We start from the raw sequence: 330 nt of genomic DNA on the forward strand, positions 1-330 counted from the left end.
TTCTCCATCTATGGTGATTGAGAGTTTTGCTGGGTATAGTAGTCTAGGCTGACATTTGTGTTCTCTTAGGGTCTGTATGACGTCTGCTCAGGATCTTCTAGCTTTCATAGTCTCTGGTAAGAAGTCTGGTGTAATTCTGATAGGCCTGCCTTTATATGTTACTTGACCTTTTTCCCTTACTGCTTTTAGTATTCTTTCTTTGTTTAGTGCATTTGGTGTTTTGCCTATTATATGGCAGGAGGAATTTCTTTTCTGGTCCAGGCTATTTGGAGTTCTATAGGCTTCTTGTATGTTCATGAGCATCTCTTTCTTTAGGTTAGGGAAGTTTTC

The sequence above is a fragment of the Mastomys coucha genome, unplaced genomic scaffold (genome assembly GCF_008632895.1).
Source record: "Mastomys coucha isolate ucsf_1 unplaced genomic scaffold, UCSF_Mcou_1 pScaffold20, whole genome shotgun sequence".
Lineage (NCBI taxonomy): Eukaryota > Metazoa > Chordata > Mammalia > Rodentia > Muridae > Mastomys > Mastomys coucha.